The sequence below is a fragment of the Humulus lupulus genome, chromosome 8, assembly GCF_963169125.1.
Source record: "Humulus lupulus chromosome 8, drHumLupu1.1, whole genome shotgun sequence".
NCBI classification, from domain to species: domain Eukaryota; kingdom Viridiplantae; phylum Streptophyta; class Magnoliopsida; order Rosales; family Cannabaceae; genus Humulus; species Humulus lupulus.
Genome location: NC_084800.1, coordinates 134,555,564 through 134,580,830, shown reverse-complemented (window position 1 = coordinate 134,580,830; position 25,267 = coordinate 134,555,564).

Genomic DNA, 25,267 nt, shown 5'->3' with positions numbered 1-25,267 from the left:
ACTGAACCCAGGGTCTTCCTTGAAGAAATGACTCCAGAGGTTGAACAACTCCAGGAGGCCATGGGGGCCTTCCAAGAGGAGATGGCGTAATTCAACGCCCGGCAGGAGTCATTTGCTGAAGAGATGACCAGACAAAAAGCTGCGTTTGAACAACAAAGACGGGAAGTGGACACCAGGAGCAAGGAGATCAGTTGGCGGCAGGAGCAGGCCGATAGGCGACATCGTGAGGTTGCGCTTGCTCTTGAGGCGGCTACGCAATTGACCCAGGCCAATGCCCAAAATGCAGCACGAGGAGCAGCTACCCAGGGAGCACGGAATACAGATGCTGGTAAAAAAACTACTGACAGAGCCAATTCTTAGGGACCAGACAGAAGCAGGAGTAACCCTCCTAGTCAGGAAGATGATGGTGTCCGATCTAGCACTGCCTCAACTCAAAGGGGGAACTCTAGAACCCCCTATAGGAGCCACCGATCAGAAACTTCTAGATCAGGGAGTCACCGATCGGGCAGTAAAAAGACTCCACCCAGGCAGGATCAAACCAAGACTCCTCGAGGTAAAGGAACTTCACAGTTCAAAGATGGACATGGCCGTGATGAGGCTGATAGTCATAACACCGACCGATCGAAGGAAAAAGATGGTAATGACCAGCAAGGAGGAAAGGACTGCCCGACACAAACAGGAAGGCCACCACTACATCCCAGCCAGCAGCACAGTGGGAGTGCGCACGTCCCGTGCGATAAGCCTTCTGAAAAAACTCAGAGCACATTTTTTGATCGTTTGGGAAGACGCACTTCTCAAAAGGATTTGAGAAATGTCATCACTGACAAGAGAAGAACCGTCCCGGTCGAAGGGCGAGATCTGACTTGACCTGCTAGTCAAGTAGAAATACTTTATGACAGTGCGCCAGATAGGAACGCCCGACCAGGCGGTGAAGACCTTGAGCCCCCAACGGTCGCCCCAGGCATCCAGGCCCAGCTTGATGCGCTAACAGCCGCAGTTCAAGGTTTTTCGAAACGACCGTATGCAATCGATCCGGTAGACCACATGAGTGGCAACCCATTTTGTGCTCGAATCAGAGCAGCCTAGCCGCCAGCAAAGTATAAAGCACCAGTACTGCCAGTTTATACAGAAAAGGTATACCCAATAAGGCATGTTGGGAAGTTTGAAGACCAAATGGAGCTGCTCGGGGTGAGTGATGACTATCGATGTAGAGTTTTCCCCACTACGTTGTCTGATACTGCCTAAGAGTGGTATTGGAAATTCAAGCCAAACTCCATTACCTCTTGGGAGAGTTTCAGAAAAGAATTTTGTAGTCAGTTCAGCGCTGCTCGGACTCCTCCAGTTTATGCCAATCACTTGGAAGATATCAAACAAGGTTATGATGAATCTCTCAAGAATTACATACAGAGGTTCATGAGAGAAGCCAACCGAGCAACTGCTGTTGGAGATGAGGGGAAGATGGTTGCCATATATTCTGATATAATCTATCAGAGTCCTTTATGGGACAGTATACATCACAATCTAATTTCTACACTACAACAATTTCTTGACCGAGCGGACAAATATATGAAATTGGATGACGCGATTGAGAAAGGAGAGAAAGGCCTAAATAATCCGGGCGGATCAACTGATCCTCCTAAGAATGGTGGAAATGGACAAAATGGTGGGAAGAAACGTGGAAATAACGGGTCTGATCGCAATGAGGAAAAGAAGGCTAAGTCGGGACCAAACGACAAGCCAACTAAGTATGAACCTCGGTTCACCAATTACACCACTCTTTCGGCTAGCCGAGCAGAAATATACCTTGCGAGTCATCAAGAGGTTCCCTACCGGAAACCCCCACCCATCAGGAAGGATATGAGTAAGAGAGACTTGAATAAGTTCTATCGTTTCCATGGAGATTATGGTCACGACATAAATGAATGCAATCATCTCAAAGATGATATAGAGTTTCTCCTCCGGTCGGGAAAGTTAAAAAAGTATCAAGCAGAAAAGACCCAAGGAGAAGGAAGTAACAACAATCCTGGATTTAAGCGATAGCGGTCTCCACCCTTGCAACCCGAGCTTGTGGTATTCACTTTAGACACTATATGTGGAGGTCCACATCTGGCCGGGGATAGCAACAAGGCAAGAGAGAGATATGCTCGAACACTTTGACATGAGTTGGATGCAACATCGACATATGAGGTCATGGCTGTAGAGGAGCGACCTCCAAAGAACCCACGGTATGAAAGTGAGTCTCTCACTTTTACTGAAGATGATGCTCGGCATGTGAGATATCCTCATAATGACCCCCTCCTCATTACAGTCCAAATAGCAACACATGAAGGTGAAGAGATGTCTGGTCGACACGGGAAGTTCTGTGAATATTATTTACAAGTCATCTTTTGAAAGGATAAAATTATCCCTTAATGACTTGAAGCCATGCTCTCAAGTTATTTACGGATTTACTGGAGAACGGTTGTCACCAGCCAGAACAATCAAGTTACCGATCACAATAGAAGATGCTCCTAGGCACGAGACAATTATGACAAAGTTTTTGATAGTCGATTGTTCGCCAGCTTATAATGTGGTGATTAGTTGACCACTACTCCGAATGTCTTGAAGCAGATGCAGAATCCATGGCCTTTTGTAGTGTGGGGAATTAATCTGATCGGAAGACTACCCAAAGGAAAAGGAGGGGTGCAGTTCGCGGTATTTTCTGTGGATTATTTCACTAAGTGGACCGAAGTTGAACCACTAGCAACAATCACCTCGAAGAAAGTGTTAGATTTTTTGGTTAAGAATATAATATGTCGCTATGGTCTGCCCAAGAAGATAGTCTCTGAAAATGGCACTCAATTCGATAGTGACTTGTTTACTGATTTTTGCACTAGACATGGCATTATAAAAAATTTCTCCTCGGTAGCTCATCCACAAGCCAATGGGCAAGTTGAAGCCGTGAATAAGACTTTGAAGGATACTCTAAAAAAGCCTCTAGAACAAGCGAAGGGAGCTTGGGCAGAAGAATTTCCAGAGGTTCTTTGGTCGTACAGAACTACTGCTCGGACAGCAACTAGTCATACTCCTTTTTCCTTGGCCTATGGATACGACCAAGAGAAGAATCACCAGTTGTTAGCTGAATCTTTGGACTTTGTTGAAGAAAAATGAGAAAAAGCAAGCTTGAGGGTTGCTGCCCATCAGCAAAAGGTGGCCCGCTATTTTAGTTTCAGAGTTAGAGATCGGAAGTTCCAGGTCGGAGATTTGGTCCTTAGAAAAGTGTTCGTCAAAGACCCAGCAGCTGGAGTGCTAGGACCAAATTGGGAGGGACCATATCAGATTGAGCAAGTCCTGCCACCCGACACTTACAAACTTTCTCGACTAAATGGAGAGCTGATCAGGAACTATTGGAATGGCGAACACTTGATGAAGTATTATCAATAAATACTGAGCGGTAGCTTAGTTTCAAGTGTTTAACTTGTTATTTAAGTTTGTTTGTGAGCTGGTTATTTGCTGACCAGTCATTTTATCTTTTAAACAATTTTATTTTGTTTGAGACTCGTGATTAGACACACTTTGTCCTTATTTTTTTTACGAGTAATAAAAGAGATCACGCGCAGCGCGATTGAATCTTGCTACAAATTTTGCATATGTGTTGATTATTTTTACTTTGGCAGTGTTCAACTGTCAGAGCATTTAAAAAAAAAATTATGAAAAGGAAAAACTGGGCAAGGTTCAACTGGTCGGTATCCGTCAGATAAATTACTAGCATTTAATTGCTCAAATATTATCTTTATATTCGATGTGTTTCACGAGTAATAACTACTCGAACAGATTCGGTCAAGTAGCAAGTGACCAAGGATTTTTCAACCCTCAATCACTTGGGGGGCACATAGGGTATACTGGTATGTAATTCAACACAGGCAATAAGAACACGAGCAAATATATTTTTTTTAGGCTGACTTGTAAATTTTTGAAGTAAAAAAAGGCCATTAAGCTAACTTATTTGACAAAGCTTAAGTAACTTGGATTTTTTTTCAAAATTTTAAGTTAAGAGCAACTATTCGTGTGTAAACGAAACACTATGCTCATAAAATGTTAGAGCAATAAGATGTGAGAAAGTATACTTAGTAATGACTTATGAAATGTTTAGAATTTCTAAGTTAGAAAACTAAGTACTCATGTGAAAATATAAGGCATATATCAAAATGACTTTACTATTCCATAAACAACTTGTAAATGATTTAAGTCTAAAAAGTAAAGTATACATGCCAACAACTCGGCTGTACAAGCAAAGTATAATAACAAGATAGTTGAGATAAGTGTCTACTAGTCGGATAAGGGACTCTCTGGTCGGCTACAGTTCTACTAGTCGGATAAGGGACTCTCTGGTTGGCTAACGTATGATCACTGGTCTGGTAAATTGTTAACAGGTTGATCAACATCATCCTCGGTGTCGGTGACGTTCTCTGGTCGGAATGATAAAGCAGGAGAAAAAGGCATAACACCAGCAGGATTGGCTGCCTCCTGAGCGGCCTTTGCCTCGCATTTGGCAAGTTCTTCTGCCTTGGCCTCCTCTGAGAGAAAGTCGAGGTTGAGGGGCTTGTTCAACTTCCATACCTGGTATAAGCAGTTGAAACAAATCTCTTCATAGCGAGCAAGATCGGCTTCCTTTTCTCGCTTTAGCTCCTCGTTCTCGCAAGTCATTTTCTCCAGCTGATCAGTCAACATCTTGTTGGTTTGAATTTGTTTCTTGTTTTCATCGGCCAACTCTCTTAGAGATCCATCCCGCTCGGCAATGGTCTTCTCCACTTGCTCGACCTTGGATCAAAGATTCCCTTCGGATGTAGTTAAAGCTTCAATCTTGACTTGGGCTTCCACCAACTGATCATTTAAGACTTTGATCAACTCCTTATAGTCTACTGCTCGGTGCTGAGCATGACTGATAGTGATGAGTGACTAAAATGGATAACAGAGAGTTACTTAAAGTAAAAATAATTAATGACAAAATAGGATGTCTTGATGATAAAATACTACTTACACTCATCAGTTGGGCAAGACCTCTTTGTAGGACAACTTCAACATTGAGCCGAGGCAAAGACTCAAAGGTTTGGGTTGTTGAAGCATGGTGTAGAGTTTGGTCAAGCAGTTCCTTCCCAATATCACCAGCAATGCGGAGGGGCTCACTTAAGCCAGCCGAGCGGGTAGGTATTAAACTAGCAGAAGGAGGAATCGATGAAGGAGTCAGCTGCGGGATGGTGATAGGCTGGTCAGGTAATCTCCCCTGACTGGTCGGTATTGTCTTCGCGACTTTGCTGGGAGGATTTGAGCTACTACCCTCTCCAAGTTTCCTCTTTTGGGCAGAAGAAGTGTTGAATTGCTTGAACATATCTGGATCTAAAAAAAAAAAGAGTGAAGCATAAGACTTGTTAGTAAAAATGGAAGAAAATATGTAAATAAATGAAAATTTTACTACTACCACACAACTCTACAGATTTCATACAATCATTCTCGAAGGAAGTTATTTATAATAAAACACCAAACTATGGTTACTGATTTGCAGAAAAACCTGAGTTTAGAATTTGTTCAAGAAAGTCGTCCTCTTCTTCAGATGATGAGCTAACATCTCTATCGAGCTCAAGGGTCTTTCCTTTCCCAGGCTTTGTAGAAATGGCACGTCTACGATGGTCCTCTGGAAGGGGTTCCCTAATAATAAGGTCACCAGGTCGGCGTAAGTAGGGAGATGGTTCTGGAGAGAACTGATCAGTCACTACTTCAGTGTTAGCGTTTGACTGGTCAGTTGTGTGCGCTTCTTCAGTAGTGCTATCTTCTATGATGTTTTGATTGCTTGGTAACACCCCCACTAGCTGAAGATTGTCCATAGTCACCAACCCTTTGACATTTTTCTCTTCGGTAGACATACTAGCAAGTTCCTCTGCCCGGGATTGCATTTCCCTAGTTGGTAGGGGTTGATGGAAAGGGCCTACATGTGTGAAAGCCAAATTGTTGGCCTTAATGTCTGAAGTAAGAAAATACTCTATGTAGTATTTTTTGGGATTCGATTTATGCGCGATACCATGGAGGTATTTAATCCCTTTATGCCTATGGAAGAGGTGGAAAAAACCTGTATTCTTATGGCTTGGGTTAGTCCTAAGGTCGAAAAGGTAATGCACTTCATGAGGAGTTGGTGGCTCCCAAACTTGAAAGTAATAGAGAATATATAAAGCAGATAATGCCTGAATCCCATTAGGAGCTATCTGGAAAGGGGAGACATTGAAATAATCTGCTACTGACCGGAAAAAGGGGTGCAGTGGAATGGTAGCTCCTGCAAAAACATGGTATTTGGACCAGGCACAATAGGGTCCACCAGGCTTGATAGCTCGCTGATGAGGTCGCGGGCATATCACATTTACCCCTTTCAGGGCCGAATCTTGAATGTGTTTATCAAACATGCTGGAGTTAAGTTTGGAAGGTTTGGCTATGAACCAAGAGGGCATTTCGTCTCCATCTTTTCTTAGTTTTAGAATAGCTGATTGTTGAATCTCAGTTGTAAATTTCTGGATAATCTTTCTCCGGGGTTTGCTAGTTTTTTGTATCTGGCGCGGCGGTCTTGAAGAAGCTACAGTTTGGGCTTCACCATGTTCCACTACCTTCTATGTCGCTCTACGAGCCACTTGAGGATCTTGGTCTTGAGGAAGTCGATTGGATTTTTTCACCCTCATTGGCGAATGTTGAAGCTGTTGATTGAGAAACTGTTCTTCGTGGAGGAAGTATAAAGACGATCGGGGTAGGATTTTCTTAAGGCGAAGAAGGCGGTCTTCGGGAGTACGACTGCTAGGAGATTTGGATGAAGAGTCACTACTTTGAGGAGTGTCGCTTGATTTGGGAAGTGAAGATTCATAGTTTGAACGGTTGTCACCTCCCCTATAGTCAAAGGAATTCATCTACAAAAAAAAGTATGGGGAGGTGAGTGAACCACACAAACATAAATCAATCAATGCAAAGCAAACATATTTATTTACTACTCATAAAATATTTTACTGGGTAGTAAAAATATTTTTTACTTCCCAGAATAAACATGTATGAGGGCAAAAATGATAAGCATAAATTTTGGTGCCTAAATGCATGAACCAGTTTTACAAGCCCAAAGGCTTGGGAGCATTCATGGGCCGAGCAGATGAGGCTACATCTGAGCCATTGGCACGAGATGCCCGAGCGGAAAGGGGAGCATTCGATCGGATTGGGCATGATGTCCGCACAGATGGTGTGTTGGCCAAGCAGTATGCATGGCATCTGAGCGGATGGTGTGTTGGCCGAGATGCTCTTGTGGTGTCCGATCAGCTGGGGCATTGGTCCAAGCGGAAGGTGTTGGTTCGAGTGGATGGCACGGCCTAAGTGGATGGCGTGGTTCGAGCAGTTGGCGTGCATGACCGAGCGGATGGGGCGTCTGCATTTGAGCGGATGGCACGGTCCAAGCGGATGGCGTTGTCCGAGTAGTTGGCGTGCATGACTGAGCGGATGGGCGTATTCGTACGAGCGGATGGGGCGTCTGCATCCGAGCAGCCAGTGCGAGTCTGAATGGATGGGTTGTGCATCCGAGGGCTGCCATTTGAGGAGGCACTATGACCGAGTGGCTTGGGGCATGTCCGAGTGTCCGATCAAGTTTGAGAGAAATAACCGATCGGCCATGTGCATATTTTCCAATAAATTATTTTCGAGAAGACCACAAATCTCAAAAGGCATGGGACACAAACATGCTTTTCTTACTCGTAGGACACTATAGCAAGACCAAAAAATAGGGTTTGAAAAGTTCATGAGGTTCTAAGGATTTCATATGCTCATCAAATACCCATAAACCCAAATATGCAATGTGGAGTGAAATATCATTTTTTTCTTCAAATTTTCATGAAATTGGAGACAAAATTGATTTACCCATAGCCTAAACTACATCAAAACAGCCACAAATTGCATCATTCATCAAAGATTCATACACAAATCCAAGAGTGTATTCTAAAAGGGGTTTCAGCACATACAAGGGTTTAACAAGCTTTTATGTGAATTTTAGAGTTTAAAAAAGCTTACAAATGGAGATGAGGAAGAAGAACTTACCCAAATATCTTGAAGAGGTGTTGATTTCTTGAAGAATCCTTGGATTTTCTTGAAGAAGATTGGAGCCCTTCTTGGAGTTCTTGGAAGTTTTCGGCCAAGAGGAGAGGAAACCTTGAAGGTTTCGGCCAAGGGAAAAATGGGTAGTTTGTGAGCCCTCTTTTTTGCTTATGAATTGGGAGCACTTATGGGTTTATTTAAAGGAAGAGAGTGGAAATTTTCATTTACCCTTAGACTCTTGAAATTCTTTTTTCTATTCTCTTCCCCACGATTGGGAGCAGTTAACTACAATGATTGTGGTCTGGTAAGATGTCATGGTTTGTTTGCAAATGCGGGAGAATGTGTAAAGTCATTTTTCTCTTTTTATGCCGTCAGCAGTTGAGAAAAAGTTTATTATGTGAGTATATCATATAATAAACTTGGGGGGAAAATGTTATCCCCAAAATTTGAATACAATGATGTGGCAATAAAGGTGACAAGTGGCAATAAATGGCTGGGTCAAAGGTTTGAGATTAATCTTGTGATATTACTCACATGAAAATTATTTATCTGATTTGGAAGTGATCTGACCGACCTGGTAGAATTTTTGTCCGACCGGTAAAGATTTTTGACTGACCAGTCAGTCGTTTTGGCCGACCAATCGTTCGTTTTGGCCGACCAGTCATCTTGGAGTCAAGTGTATCCGGCCATTTAAAAGTTTTGCCTAACCGGAAGGGTGCTTTGGCCGACCAGTCTCACTTCAAGGAGTGAAGTTGGCCGACCAGACAGATCATCATTATGCAGCGGAATTTCAGTAACAACTTCAGCTAGAATTAGTCGTACCCACAACGGGAATCTCTCAGATTATCCCAAAGAAATCACATATTGTTGTATTTTAAATTTGATTATTAATTAAATATTGGTTAGAGCAACTGACAGATCCCGATTATGAGGGATTTTGATTTGTACGATCCTGAGCCTATAAATAAAGAGCTCATGGCATCATTGAAAGGATTCGAATTCTGATTTTTCTAAGAGAGCATTTGTATTATGAGAGAAATCTTGTATTTTCTTGCATTTACACTTAAGAAACTCAATTGACACAGGTTCATCTGATCTTGAGTGTAGATCTATATATCAAACTCTAAGTGGATTAGGCTATTACCAACATATTGGGGCTGAACCACTATAAAATTATCAGCGTCGTATTTTCTCTTGAAGGTTTATTGTAGTTTTGACGTCTACTCGTCGTTGGCCAAAATTGTGGTCAACAAATTTTCTTTGAATTTTGTGTTTGGTTGATGTTTTGTTAAGTTTAAGGGTTGGGTTTTGATGTTCGTGAGCCGCTGAGACCATTTATGTGGTTGAATTGTATTAAAAGCTTGTTTTGGGATGATTTTGCGGAGTTTAGAAATCTAGAAAATGCTGTAATTCAGGGTTCATAGGGTTGTGTCGCGGTGTTGTTGTTGGGGCATCGTGACTCGCATGAACTCAGAGGTGCTTGGGTTCTTCTGAACCACCTTGGCGTCGCGACACGTACCTCATGCCTTTGTGGCTTGGGGCTCTCTACCTAGAGGCACGCCATGACTCAATCTGGGGCGGAGAGCGGTTCAAATTGGCAAAGTGGCCAAATGAGGTTTTGAGTTGTTGGAACTCAAGCTTAAGGGCTCGGGAATGACCCTATTACCCGGTTTAGTAGAATTTGAAGTCCCGGAGACTAAGACTTGGTTCGGAAGCCTTTATTCGCTCGTTATTGATTGTTATTTATTGTTACGGTCGTGACTAGGGTTACCGATTTGCTCAGGAGGAAAGGGGTCGTGCTCGGGGTCGTGATACGTGTCTTGTTAAGGACCAGAGGTAAGAAAAGTGGTATATGCACGTATAGCAATTGATTGGTATGCTTATTAGCTTTGAACCATTGGATATTGCATTGAGCGTTGGGCTGTTTGGAAATGCGTGTGGAACGAAGGTCGTAAAGGCGAGTCTTGGAATAGGGTGAAGTCCCTACTTACCCGGCATGAATTGCGAGCTGAATGACTAAGTACGCATGTCGCTCGGTTGGGCCGCTCGGCAATGCGTGTGGAAAGCAAGTCGTAAAGGCGAGTCTTGGATAAGGGTGCAGTCCCTACTCACCCAGAAAGAACCGTGAGCTGAATGCCTGAGTACGCGTGTCGTTCAATTGGGCCACTCGGCAATGCATGTTAAACGCAAGTAATAAAGGCGAGTCTTGGGTAAGGGTACAGTCCCTACTCGCCCGACAAGAACCGTAAGCTGAATGCCTGAGTACACATGTGGCTTGGTTGGGCTGCTTGATAAGGCATGTGGAACGTAGGCTGAAAGGCAAGTGTAGTTTAAGAGTGTGTTCCCCACTTGCTCGGCATGAGCCGAGAGTTGAGTGCCAGAGTACGCACTCACTTAGCTGGGCCGTTTGGCAGGATTGTTTCCTTTTCCGTGTGATTGAGAACAAGTCCAATATGAGGGTACAGTCCCCATTACTCGACATGAACCATAGGCTGGGTGCCTGAGAATGCACCTTGCTCGGTTGGGCCGCTCGGCAGGACTTATCTCCTGGGTCGAATTATCAATTGTATGATTTAAATGAATATTCTATTGGTACACTGCAAAAGGTGTTTACATGTTATATGATTAAGATGAATACTCTCTTTGTAAACTGTGGAATGTGTTTACAGGTTATATGATGGGAATGAATGTATATGATATATGTAAAGCATGCATTTATTGCTTTTGAATATCTGAGTATATTGTTATACCTTGTGAGGTTTTATTGCTGAGCCTTGGATCACGGGTGCTATATGGTGCAGGTAAGGGCAAGGATAAGCTGGATTTTCCATGAGTTTTAGAGCTTGAGGGGCGGTGTGTACATATGCAACCTGCTTGACTGCCCCGGCCGGGATTACTTCGGAGGAACTAGGGTTTGAACCATGTTTTTCCGTATAGGATGGCTATTTTGTAATGGGTTGGTCTTTTGTGTGTTTATAAACTGTTTTCTGGGATCCCATGTTTATGTTAAAATATTTTAATGAAAATTAATACTCTTTTAGCCAAAAAATTTAATACCTAACTTTTGAGTTAGTTTAATTACATTTTCTAAGTCCAAATGACTTGTTTAGTGAGTTAAATACCATTTCAAACACACAGTGTAACGGTCTTGGATTAGTAGGGCGTTACACTACTGATTGGTAATGACATGGGAACATTGACAAAAGCAAAGAAATGGCTAGTTGAGCAATTCCAAATGAAAGATTTGGGAGATTCAAACTATGTTCTAGGCATAAAGATCCTTCAGGATCGTCAGAACAAATTTTTGGCTTTGTGTCAAGCTACTTATATAGATAAGGTACTAAAGAGATTCAGTATGTAAAATTCCAAGGAGGGGATATGTCAACCTTGTATGGAATTATCCTTTCTAAAGAGCAATGTCCTAAAACACCTCAAGAAGAAGAGGATATGAGACAATATCCCTATGCCTCTGCCATAGGTAGTCTAATGTACGCCATGTTGTGTACAAGCCCTGACATTAGTTATGCAGTAGGGATAGTTAGTTGTTATAAATCCAATCCTGGATTAAGTCATTGGATTGCAGTAAACAATACTCTCAAGTATCTTAAAAAAACTAGAGAATATATGCTTGTATATTTAGGTGGTGACCTGAACCCCATTGGATACAATAATTCTGATTTTCAATCAGACAAAGATAGTCAAAAATTGACTTCTGGATCAGTGTTCACACTTCGTGGAGGAGCTGTGGTCTGGCGTAGTATCAAACAAACTAGTATCGCAGATTCTGCCATGGAAGTTGAGTACATAATGACTTGTGAAGAAGCTAAGGAGGTTGTTTGGCTAACTCAAAAAAATTGAGGAGTCATAAGAGGGGAAATGATATTGAAAGGAAATACCATTTGATCAGGGATATTGTTCACAGAGGAGATGTAGCGGTTATGAAGATAGCTTCGGAACATAACCTTGCCGATCCTTTTACTAAGACTTTATCTACCAAGTCTTTTAAAGATCATGTTAGCAATATGGGTTTGAGGGAGATGCTTCATTTGATTTAGGGCAAGTGGAAGCTTATTGGGATTAGTGTGCATATGTTTTGAACAATGCTTTTTGAAATAAATAGTTGAAATGAATTTTTTCATATATTGTTGTTTATTATTATTGTTAGAATTATATTATATGAATATCAGAAAATTCCCGAATTCGTTATTATGACTACAATCTTGTATTGGTACGAGATGATTAAGATTATATGGAACAAATTTAAACAATTCGCAGTAAAAAAAAGTTATATGGAGTCTTAGGTCTTTGGATTAAATACTGTAAGTACGGTTTACTAGTATTATGAATACATGTATTCTAAATCCAGATTACTGATGTAGTAGAGCATCTTAGTGGAGGTACTTTGTATAAAGTGGTTATACATGAACGAGACTCGATATGTTATTAATACTTAAAAATATCGTTTACTTTATAAGTATTAATTAAACATATCAATAAGATGATCATATACAAATTGATCTTAATCCTGAAGTTATTATGAACTCCTGTTTATGTCATATGAGTTTTTTGATTCACTTTTATGGTTTGTCAGAATGATCAGGTTGAAAACTTTTGTTTTTGGAACTCATTGATGTAAATTGTTGGGAACATAATATACAAATATGGAATCTATACCTTTCTGAGAGGAGTTGAATAATGGTTCTCTTAAGGATTAGCTTTTGGAACTAAAAGGTTATTGAGCTCAAATTCATAAATCACTTTTTTTAATTAACCTTCACTAGTAAAGTTAATGGTACTTAAGGAAACAAGATATAATTAAAGAGGTTAAACGGTGATTAATTCATACTTTAATTATGAACCATTAATAGAGGATTGAATTGTATGTAGTGATTAAATCGATTGGCACTTTTTATATGTCTAAAAGTACTCAATAAATAAATGTCAATAATTACAAGAGTGCAATCTCATATTTTTAGTGAAATAATATTGAGATTAATAAATTAAGGTTATTATATTAAAGAGTTTCAATTAATAATATAAATTTATTGGAGCATGAAATTATAGGTCCATAGATCCTCGAGATGTCCCTATCAACAATATTCAAGGTCAGAGTTGAAATTGGGAAGAATCAGGAAAATGACATATTTGGAAGAAATTTGTTCTTCGGGATCAAATATGTAATTGAGGAAAATTCATTTTTGAAATTAATATATTCATTAATTATATTTTCAAAAACGATTTTATATTTAAAATGGTATTTTCGAAAATAGCATTTAAATAATTAAGATAATTAATTTTGAATTAATTAGTTTTATTTATTTAAATAATGTGAAAATATATTTCTGATAATTCAAATTGGATTTGACTTTGAATTGATATATATTCTATAATTAATCTGATAAGATAAGTTATCAGTTTTTCATATTTTTGAATAAATAATAATTAAAAGAATATGGTTGGAACACATCCTTTAAATCAAGGATGTGTTACACTCCAACTACAATGTGTAACAAGGTCCAAAAATAGGTCTTCGATATTTTTATTTATTTATTTAATAATTTATTTATAATTTGAATTATGAATTTAAAATTTAAGTAATTCTTTTTATAAATCTATCAGATGGAAATAGTTTTAAAAAAAGACTTTTGACAGAGAGAAAAATATATCATATTATTTTTCTCTATTCTTGAGAATTGTCTTAAACCTGACCTGTCGGAAGACTCAGAATTGAAGCTGTAATCAATCTCTGCTTCAGTTCCTGGAAGCTGTTCTCACACTTATCTGACCACACAAATTTCTGACTCTTGCGTGTCAGCTCAATCAATGCACTAGCTATCTTTGAGAACCCTTCCACGAACCGCCTATAATAACCTGCCAATCCAAGGAAACTTCTAACCTCAGAAGCATTCTTTGGCCTTAGCCAATCTCTGACCGCTTCGATCTTCGCTGGATCTACCTTAATCCCCTATTTACTGACAATGTGCCCAAGAAAGGATACCTAAGATAACCAGAACTCACATTTCTTGAACTTAGCAAACAATCTGTGTTCCCTCAGTCTCTATAGAACCAACCTCAAATGCTGCGCATGTTCTGACTCAGACTGAGAATATACCAGAATATCATCAATGAAGACGATCACAAACTGGTCCAGATAATCCTTGAACACTCTGTTCATCAGATCCATAAATGCAGCAGGGGCATTAGTCAATCCAAATGACATAACTAGGAACTCATAATGCCCATACCTGGTACGAAAAGCAGTCTTCGGTATATCTCCTTCCTTGACCCTCAACTGATGATAACCAGAACGAAGGTCGATCTTTGAGAATACCTTCTTACCTTGCAACTTATCAAATAGATCATCTATCATTGGTAAAGGATACGTATTCTTAATTGTCAGCTTATTCAGTTCTCTGTAATCAATACACATTCTCAGAGAACTGTTGTGCAAAATTTAATGTGAGTGCAAGTGTACACTGTCAACAAGTAATAAGGTGATAAGAACCCAATATCGTATCCACAAGGATTGTTTTTAAGCTTAAAATTGTGAAATTAAAGTTTAGCAAAATAATTAAAAAATAAAAGAACCAAACTCAAATTAAATTGGAAGTTGATTTTTTTATATGCAATTAAAAATAACTAACAGCTGAATTTAAAGTCTAAATTAATGGGATGCAATAGGAAAATCAGTTGATAATGAAATGGTAAGCTAGGATAATTAATTCCTCCTATTATGCAATTATTGGAAACAATGCTATGAGAATGCTGTAGCATTCCTGCCAGTTTAATAATCAAGAATTCTATTCAAGTCCATGAGTTTCTGTCGAAATCAAATGGGTTTAATTCCCTAATTAATTTGCTTATGTCTAAGCCAATTTAATTTAAGGAATTTCAATTAAAGCACCAATTCCATTAGATTATGCAAGGCAAAGATATATGTCTATACCTTCACAAAATAAAAAAAATCAAAGAAATTAATCTTGCACCATTCAAGTCTTTTGTCCAATAGTTATAACCCTTTTAAACAATCCTAACTATTTCAATCATTTACTAAAGGTGATCAAGCAATAGTAAATATTTAACATGCAAATTACTTGAATGAATAAACCTCAATTAACATTAAGCATCAATAGCAAAGTTCCACAATTACATAATAAAGTTCCTTAACTATCCTAACTTAAAGATAATTAGTTCATAACTTTAAACAATAAATAAACTAGCTTATAATCAGCCATAAATCAAAATAAAATCCAAGAAAGAGTTGAGTTCAATAAGAAGGGGAAGAAAAACAAGCCAAGAGTTTGATGGAGTGTCTTCCAAATATCTCTTCTCTCCTAGTCTTCTTCCTTCCAAAATCCCTTCTCTCTCTCCTTCCTTTAACTCTTTAATGGCTGCCAAAAATGGGTGTATTCTCTCTTCCAGGCGGCTGCTACTTTCTTCTTGCCTCCAGGGCACGCTTTTCTTGGCTGCCCAAAAGAAGACAACCCTACCCTAGGTCACTTTTTCCTCTTTTTGTCATGTGGGCCTCTTTTCCTTCTTTTACTTTTTTTTTGTCCTCTTGTCCATTAATTGGGTCCAAGGAAAAATAAAGCCCACTAATCCTTTTCCTATCTATAATGCAGCCCACTTTAAATAATCCCCAAAATGGGCTAGAAAGTAGTGTCCACGTGGGTCATCCAAATAGGTTGGTTGGCAGTACGTCATGCTGCTGAAATGCTGCAGCATTCCCTCCTACTGAAACCATTTAAAACTTAAATCTCTTTCCAAATGACCAAAATTCCACCACCACCTGCCAAAATAAGAATTTCACACTTTAGGATATATTTTTCCAGCAAAATACTAGTATATAATATTATTTTATTATATTTTAATATTTGACAAAACAAAGATAAAGACTCTACAAAACACCCTAACCCATTCTTTCTTGATAAAATTTACAAGTTTAAGCGCATAAAAATAACTCTAATTCCTAGAGTTATCAAGAACCATCCTTCTTCTTTACAAACAGAACTGGCGCACCCCAAGGTGAGAAGCTAGGTCTGATAAAACCCAAATCTAACAGCTCTTGCAACTGTACTTTTAATTCTTTTAACTTAGCTGGGGCCATTCTGTAAGGCACTCTAGACACTGGCTCCGTCCTAGTTCCAGTTCTATAACGAACTCAATTTCTCTACGCGGTGGCAACCCTGGCAAATCTTCTGGAAACACATCTAGAAATTCACAAACTAACCTAGTATCTTCTGGTCTCACTGGCATGACCTGGGTGGTATCAACCACACTGGCCAAGAATCCAATGCAACCTCCTTGCAATAGATCCCTAGCCCTCAGTACAGAAATCATAGGTATACGAGGTCCATGCACAGCACCAACAAACGCAAAAGGATCCTCACCTTCAGGCTCAAAGGTGACCATCTTCCTTCTGCAATCAATGGTTGCCCCATACTTTGCTAACCAATCCATACCCAGTATCATATCGAAGTCAGTCATAACCAACTCTATCAAATCCACTGATAACTCTCTGCCCTCTACTGTCACTGGCAAAGATCTGACCCATCTCTTGGATACCACTAACTCTCCAGTGGGTAACAAAGTTCCAAAACCCACAACATAAAAATCACAAGGTCTACACAGTCTATCAATAATACTACTAGAAACAAAAGAATGTGTAGCACCAGAATCAATCAACACATTATAAGGGGTTCCAGCACTAAAAAGCTGATCTGTAACAACTGAGGGAGAAGCCTCAGCTTATGCTTGTGTCAATGCGAACACTTGAGCTGGGGCCGAGCTGTCCGCCTTTCTGGATTCTTCTTTCCTTGTCTTAGGGCAATCCTTTTTAAGATGACCCACTGTTCCACATGAGAAGCAGGCCTTTGCCCTACACTCTCCCAAGTGATGTCTCTTGCATCTAGGGCACTCAGGATAAGACTTCTAGGCTTCACTACCACCTGGACGACCCATAGAAATACCACGGGGTCGCCTATCATGACCTGGAACTGGGAAGGTGTCAGGAACCTTCCTCTTTTGATCACTGGGGCCTACACCCCTACCAGAACCCACAAATGGAGGACCTGACCTCTTGAAATCCTTTCTAGCTGCACTATCATGCCATATCCTGTTCTCTGCACTCTCAGCTATGAGTGCCTTCTCAACCACCTATGCATAGGTAGTAACCCCAGCCACAGTGGTGATACGTACATCACAGGCTAATCTGGGTTGTAGCCCATGCAAAAATCTCTCTCTCCTGGTCCCATCAGTGGGCACCGGTTCCATGGCAAACTTTGCCAAACGATCAAATTTCAAAGCATACTCAGTGACTGATAAGTTCCCTTGAATTAACCTAATGAACTCCTCATCCTTCGCCGCCCTGATAGCATCATCATAATATTTTTCATTAAACAAAGTCTGAAACTATTCCTAAGTTAGAGCATTCACATTCTTGGTCTGGGTAATCACCTCCCACCAAATCCAGGCGTCCTCCCGAAACATATAAGTGGCACAGGCCACCCTCTCATTACCAATTACCCTCATAAAATCAAGGATAGTGGTAATCATACTCATCCACTACTCTGCCTTGGCAGGATCTGCACTGCCCTCAAATACTGGAGGTTGCTGCTTCCTGAACCTTTCATAGAGAGGCTCCCATTTATTTCCAACCTCAGGCAGCTGCCCAGCTACTGGTACCGACACAGGAAGTACCTCTGATACGCTGGCCACTGCAGGCACTTGCTGTTGTTTCAGGAGACGAAGGTCTTCTCCCTGCCTTAATATTGTAGCATGCAGATCACTCACTATCTGCTGCCAATTTACAGGAGCTAGCTGTGGAATCTGTGACTGGTCATTTTCCTGACCCTGGCTATTATTATTATTCTGGCCCTAATCACTTTGGCCAGCTGAAGTGTTTGTCTGCTCTGGATTCATTCTTATCTGTTATACCTTGCTGAAGCATTGATCAATACGGTCAGTCAGGTAGTAATAACTAAACCTCTTGCCGCCTTATGGTCCAAGGACAAGCAGACAATTATCACATTCCACAGTCATACAATTATATACAGGCAGATACATGTTTATAGCATTTAGCACTCAGCATTTATCACATAACAGTTCATTATCAATCATACTTATAAGTATGTTATAGCAATCTCAGTACTAATTAGCACACTCTTGCTGAGGATATAATAATTCAGGGCACAGGTTTAACATAGTGTCTCATGCATACAGGTAAAGGATATATACCACATTTAAGCAGTTATACATATAACTACATAAATAGTTACCAAACCATGAGTCGAGCTTGACTTCAGTGATGTGTGTACATGCCCAGCCAGTCTGCAGGAACCCTAACCTTGGCATGCTCTGATACCAAGTTGTAACGCCCTGGTTACCCCAGAACAGTTACAGTGAATGGTGAACCGGAAATTTGACCCGCTACCCGAGTCCTTTGGTTAAAAATGTGCTCTAAGTGTTATTAACATGTTAAGGTGGAAAACAATAAAAAGGAAAGGATATATTTTATTAAGTATATAATTGCTCATGAGCTTATCAAAACATTTACAAGTGATTTACAACTCAAAATGGTCACTATTGTTACAAATTTACAAACCCGCCGACCTAAGCGGCAAAATAGGGTAAACCCCCTAGTTCCTCTGAGAACTCCTTGGTTGTGGTGGTCAAGCAGCCGCATATGTACACATCACCACCTAAGCTCTCCACTTAAGGCTGGGTGAGCTTTTCTTTCCCTTTACCTGCACCACATAACACCCATGAGCCGAGGCCCAGCAAGAAAATGCAATATAGCATGATATAATATCAACAATGATCATAATAATCATTCAGGACTATCAATCCAAAACAGATAGGGGACAGTTGCAAAAGTCACTAAATTGGGAATAGTTCCCTTCAGCCTTGTGACGATAGGGTCACCGGGGCTTAAAAGGTAAGTGAACCTTTCATTAGCTTAACCAGGATAGGTGCATGGTGACTGGTCACCAACATAACCTTCCTCATGACCATAGAGTCATAACCCTGGAACATCATTCCCTAGCCATGTGACAAGCGCTCACCTGGGCCTTAGGCCCTGGCTTTGAGTAACTAGTCTTAGACTAGTTAAGCGCTTATAAGTTTCATCGACCTTAGGGTTGGTCTAGCATTAATGCCTTAGAGCCATTCAATGCTGATATCGATTAGATCTAATCTTCATTTGGCCCTGCGTTCATGACGCTATGCCATTTCTGACTCTTAGGTCAGTATCCCTGACTAGTCCGTGCCATATACCAGTAAGAAACATTCACTAGCATTTAATATGCAATCCATGTCCACATTTATCAATCAACATGCCTCAATAACAACACACATGTCATATATACACAGGGTGTAGTTTTCTTACCTCAGATTCGAGCTAGAATGAATAAAAGAACGACCTCAGAGAACGATCAACTTTTAGTCCTTTAGCGGTCACCTAGTCATAACCAAACATGGGACATCATCAATAAAAATGATCAACATAGGTTCCCAAACCAAAATCTAGCCTTCGGGACATCAATCCAAACTAATCCAAGTAGTATGAACAATCCTGAGGCCTAAAACTATGTTCCCGGGGTCAAAACACACAAACGGGCTCAACCCTGCTCAAGAGCTGCGGCCCTAGCACCTTGGGATGCAGCCCCCAGCCACCTCTGAAACAAGGGCCGTGGCGCCCTACATCAAGGGCCGCGATGCCCAGCAGGCACAAACTCAGCCACTTGCTTCTTTGAGCTAGGGTTGCGGCACTCCAAGAACAAGGCCGCGGCCCCCAACCCAGAACATGCCCAAACTCGTTCTCCAACATCCCAAAGCCTCCAAAACCATGCCTAAACATTACCAAATCTTCAAATCAAAGTTCCCAAGCTTCCTAATGGTCCAAAACCATCAAAACCCAAGGCTCAATCAAACCAAAAACTCAACGGTTCACAAAATCCAATTCATAGCTTAGAAACTCTAAAAACTCAAAACTTTAAACTTAGATTACCTTCGATTGGGTTGTTTTCCGTCAAATCCTTCAGTCAAGAAGCTTCTAATATTTCCTAGGTTTTCTAACGTATGTTCTATCTGACAAGCTACTTCAAGCTTAAGTAACCTCAAATAAAACCTAGTGCTCGGGGTCCCAAAAACCTCCCCGGGGACATTATAGTCAAAACTTCTAGAATTTCATCCTGAACTCAATAACTCCCAATTTATCATCAAATTAACATTCTTATTACCCATTAATTGACCCCGTTATGACAAAACCGCTAATCCATTATATAAGACTGTCTCATGCCGAATAGCTCGAATATATCCCCATAATAATGGGATCTCATTCACAAGTCACAATATGCACCCAAATATACAAATATACCCTTAACGGGCCAAATTATCAGAATATCATAATATTCAAATGTGGACCCACATGCATGCGTATAACATCATATAATAATATAATTCACATAAACATGCATATTATCATTTAATGGCATAATTAAACTGCTATGGCCCTCCCGGCCTACTAATCCTGCCATTAAACCACATTGGAGGATTCAGGGCATTACAGATGAGGTAAGAGTTCATCTGGAGCTGGAAGGGGGTTCTTGTGATCTATTTAGTGAAACTTTTAAAAAAACTTATTAATGGGATGGAGAGCACCTGCCTTCATGTGTTCGTCTTTTCAGGCCCCAAACCTAATGCGAACATCAGGATCATTTTCACCTGGTGCGATGCAGCTCCGCTCGTCTTCATTGGGAGCTTAGCACATAAGTGTACCGAACAACTTAAGTCTGTGGCTAGCTAAGATTTCAGACACTTGTGTGACAGATTTAATCGAGGACTTGTAGTGCTCGCCCTCGAAGTAGGTGGATTTAGGGATAACAATTTTTTTGTTGACTAAGGATCCGAATTAAGGGATGGGTGACTCCTCATGGGGTCGCCTAGATTTTCCTACAGAGGATTAAGGCTCGGCAGCCATTATCTCGAATTTGAGCTCAACTAGGATAAAGGTGATAGAAACTGTTAGTTTGAGGTCAAGAGGGCGAGCCAAAAGAATTTTTTTAGCTGGTGAAAGCTCGGGATGAACAACAAGGCGAAGTATTTTTCTTTTGCCTTCTTTAATTTCTCTAATTTGATACCTAAATGAGCAGCTAATATCTTCCCTCTCAACCTTCTCATTGTACTCATGGATTAGTCTTTGATTTTGTGAAAAAAGAGATTTAGGTTAGGGAATAGGTTTTTGGTACGGAATGGCCCAAGCTGAGAACCCCCACCCTTCTTTCTGGATGTGACATCTACCAAGAGAAAGAGTAAAGGTGAAGGTCATCTCAGGTAAGAATATATCTCGAAAGAGGAGGTGGTATGCGAAGGTTAAACAACTCGATTTTAGAGCTTATGTTAGCCTAAGACTCAGAGTGTAACTAGAGTATTGTGGCAATTAAGACATGATTCCTTAGAAATCCGGGCACAATTTCTCAAATTGCAGACTATCAAGACCTCTCCAAAAAGCTAAGGTAAAAACTTCCCCTATAAGCTAACAAATAATGCATATTCCTAGAAATTTAATACCCAAACAACTTTTTGTGTGTTCTTATACTCCAAAACAGATCAAACTCCTCTATTATTGTAAAAAAAAATCTCAAGAGCTTCAAGAACAAGAAATTGGAAACAAAAACTACATGCATGAAGATTTATAAACTAAGAAAAGTTGGAAAAATTTCTAGAAATGTTGATTGGATGGGTGCATGAATAGTGATCGGAGAACAAAATACCTAAAAGTCTTGATGAAGAATGGTGCTTTGAAGAGATTCGAAGCTTCAAGTTCTCTGGTTCTTGAGAGAAAAGGCTTCAAATTTTTTTAGAAGATGATAATGTGAAGGACTGGAGAGAGGAATGGGGTATATATAGAAAGAAATCCAACAGATGGTGTTCAAGGGAGATGGCGGCAAACAAGGTGCATGGGAATACTAAACGACAGTACATCAAGTACAATTGAGTAACCATTCCGAGCATGGCACGTATACACACTCAAGTGTGGTAGGTGGGCACGTTTTTCGATGAGGGAAATTCAAAAGTCTCTCCTACTGAGATCCGAGCAGACACTTTTGAGGGGGCAAGTGTTATACCATGTTTTTGAGAACATAATAACTAATGCTTTGAGAGTTAGCTTGGGGATAACCCAATATGCTCGGAATTAAATATTTTTGCCCTTAATAATATTTTTGAAATTACGAAGTAATAGATTATTTGAGCTTGAAGTAAGGAAATTATTTCGAAGGAATAACTGATATAGGCCAGCTCGAAGAATATTGACGCCAGCTCGATATCGTTTTTAAAAGTGTCATAAAGAAGTATTCAAGTAAATTATCCCTATATTTGAGGGATTAGTTTAGATATTATGTTGTTGGCTGAGTTCTTTGTAATTCAAATTCAAATAAATATATTTATATAACTCCTCTCTAAAATAGTGGAGGAGAGTATCCGTAGGTCTATAAATACCAAGACTCTAGTAATTTTTTTTCCATTCACAAATTTTGTACCTAGACTCTGTGAAATTGCTTTGGAGTTTTAACGAAGAGACACTAATAAAAGTGACTCGTGGACTAAGTGGAATAAACTATTGAATCACGTAAAAATCATTGTCTTTCTTTTTGTTCATTCGAATTATATTTTCTACTTAATTGATTTTTCTTTTAGTTGACAAAAAATGACCTCAACCGTAGCAATAATTCTTATTTATTATATATATGTATTAAATATATACCTGTTGACGCCGTTTTTCGTCAACAGTGAAAGAAGAGCATGTAAACAATAACTAGTAATGGCCAATAAAAATATGATAATACAAAACACGATTTTTTACGTGGTTCAGTAGTTAAATCTGCCTAGTCCACGAGTCTTTTTTATTAAGCTCAAGATGATCTCTGAAAATTCTTCAAGGATGAATTCTTCAGAGTTTTCTCTCCAGATTCAGATTCGTCCTTTACAATGGTGCATGATCTTTCTATTTATAGAGAAGATTGCAGAATACTATCCCACATATTTTGGGTAGTTACTCTTTTTGTGCAAATAAATCAAATGGCTTTAAATGCCTGTAATCCGATATAAAAGGAAACGTCCCCTGAAGACCAGGGGGCGTATAACTAATCAAATAATATCCCATGATTTTAGGGGATTTACAGTAATAAATGTAGACCACGTCTCTTATGGACAACACTTGTAGATGTTCAAGATTATTATCATATATCTCCAAGGCCTTATTCTCTCAGGTCTCTCATCAACGTTCGAGCTAATGACATCTCCCGAGGTCACATGGCTTTTGAGATCGTACGCGCGTCAGGCTCGGAACCCCTGATCCGAGGTCATCCCTGAGGGTAGATGCATCTCGGGAGCTCCCCTTCGAGATCGTGTGGATTTCGAGGCTACCATATTCGAAGTCGTCTCAGCTTTGCAGGCTCGATGTCTAGTCTTGAAACATACCTCAGACTTTACGAGTTCATTCGCTGTGAATCCAGCTTTCGAGGTCACATTTATCATGGCTCGAAATCTGGGTATAACATCTTGCCCCCTCAATAGTATTTGTTCGAATCCTAAGAGAAGGAAACTTTTGAACTACTTTCTTCGGGAACCGTACCGTCACACACTTGAGAATGGACACACGTCAGTTGGATGTTGCTCATTTATGGTACTTGAGTACCTTGGAAACCTGCCCACGATCATTCGTCTGCCACCTTTTTGGTACCATCATGTCATTGACCCCCGACTGTTGGATTTCATGAGGATTCTGGCCAATGGCCCAGATTAATCCTGTTTATCACTTTTCTCCCTTTATATATTCAAGGTCTTCTTCTTCCTCTTATTTTACATGCATCAGAAACAAAAAAGGGAAGGGACGAAACCAGAGGCCATCCCAGAGAACCTCTTTCTCGTGCATGTTCTCTCAGCCGAAAAAACAAAGGACCTCCGGTTTGTTCGAGTCCGTGAGCTCATATTTGCAGCCTCTCCTTCAGTCAGCAATTTCTCTGCAATCGCCATTATTGTGTAAGTGCCCAATCTTTGTTTTCCCTTATCCCAGTTTTTGTTCATATTGTTCTTGTTATTTCTGTGAATGTACTAGTTTATTTTCTTAGTACAATACATTAGGGAATTTTTGTCCGATAGGCTCTTATGTTTTAAGTTTCCATACTGGGTTTACATCACTGGTTCATACCCAGTTTTGATGTTTGAGCCAGATTTCTGTTTTCTGGGTTTTAAAATTTTAAAAGACGTTTCTTGTACATCAAGATATCGGGTATAAAACCTTGGCTTTGACAAATGCATGATACCCAAGGTTACCTTTTCTGGTTATCCGCCACTCTCTTTCCCCTGATTTTTGGGATTCTCGAAAAAAAAAATTGTCTACTCTCCTCCCTTTCTCGTGGAACGCACGTTCTGACTCTTTAATAAGGGTCTTAGTATCGAGCTTGTTTTGTTCCTAAACTCTGAGCTCGTCCTATCGAGCTTGTAATTCTTGCATGCATGACCCTCATCATTTTTTCTTTCTCGCTAGATATCACAGAATCTGGAAAGACGGTGGAGGTCGTTGCTGGCAATCCCTTACACGCCAAAAACCCCGAGCCCGGAATAGTTGTTTGCTCGGAATCAACGTCGAATTCGTGAGTACGAGCTTGTGCGCGAGCAGGAGGATATTCGAGCTCATTATCACTGCCAAATAGACGAGGTCATAGAGAAGAAGAGGAGAACTCTTCGGGAGGCCCTTTATCCAGAGTCCAACTCAGGGCCTAGGCCAATCCCCCTCGACCCCGCATTAAAGGTCACCGTCGCGTATAGTCCAGGAGAACTTCAATTTTCATTGATGGGGGAGCCTTCTTCCTCGCAGCCGAGGAAAGAAATCTTCGAGGCCGAGCACTATTGGAGCTCGGTTACCTCGACAAGTCAGATAACTGACATTCTGGCCCTCCATGGCCTCAGGTTGTCAAGTTCTTTGAAGTGTCGAGCTCCGGCCGCTCACGAACAAAGCTGTTACGCCCCCGGGGATCGTGACAACAGGCTGAGATACGCGGCATGGAGTGAGGAACACATGAAGGCGGGGGCGCTGTTGCCTTTGAAGTATTTTTTCAAGGAATTCACGGATTTTGTTAGGTTGGCTCCGTTCCAGCTCAACACCAATTCTTACAGGGTT